The sequence below is a fragment of the Mastomys coucha genome, unplaced genomic scaffold (genome assembly GCF_008632895.1).
Source record: "Mastomys coucha isolate ucsf_1 unplaced genomic scaffold, UCSF_Mcou_1 pScaffold5, whole genome shotgun sequence".
Classification (NCBI taxonomy): domain Eukaryota; kingdom Metazoa; phylum Chordata; class Mammalia; order Rodentia; family Muridae; genus Mastomys; species Mastomys coucha.
The window spans coordinates 15,987,198-15,987,999 of record NW_022196911.1 but is presented as its reverse complement, the minus strand read 5'-3'; positions in this window follow the sequence as shown (position 1 = coordinate 15,987,999).

The window sequence follows — 802 nt, the reverse complement described above, 5'->3', positions numbered from 1 at the left end:
AAAGTTACAATTATGTGAGATACTAATATCTAACAACATATACAAAAAAAAGAAAATGAGTAACACCTCAATGAAAGAGAATCTTAAATAATGGAGACCTATGTTCATGAGTTGATAGTTTTGGTCCCGCAACTATTATTCCCTGCTGTGATCTCCCCGGAAATCTCAGCATGCTTTTGGGAGAAATTAATAAGCCGCCTATAAAATGTGAGAGCCAAGAATGTCAAAGAAGCAGGGTAATTCTGAAAAAGTACACAGGACATGTATTTGTAAACTTAGGAGCTTACTGCCACCAGTAGTAAACATAGAAGGTGCCATTGACCTAAGGACATAAACACAGATGAACAGAGCAAAGCAGGGAGCTTAGTACACGCACGGACGCCTGGTCTCAGGAAACTGAAAATGAGACTCAGTGAAAAACAGAGACAAGCTGAAAAAAAAAAATTTCTAGTCAAATAGTTTGTACTATTTCTGTAATAAATTCATAGAAAATCCAGCCGTTAGTTTTTGTTTTACATGCGTAAACTAATATTCTAGCCATTTGGTAGTTCTGTGTTTCACTTCCTTATATAGACCACAATGTGCATAGAATGCTGTGTCTGTCTGCTAAAATGAGGTGAGTATTTTCTGCATGGTGCCAATTTTATGTCAACAATAACTAAAATTCCTCAAAACAAAACAAAACCAATGCACAGTAGTGTCCCACACCTTTAATCCCAACACTCAGGAGGCAGAGACAGGTGGATCTCTGAGTTTGAAGCTAGTCTACAGAGCTGGTTCTAGGACAGTCAAGACTACACAG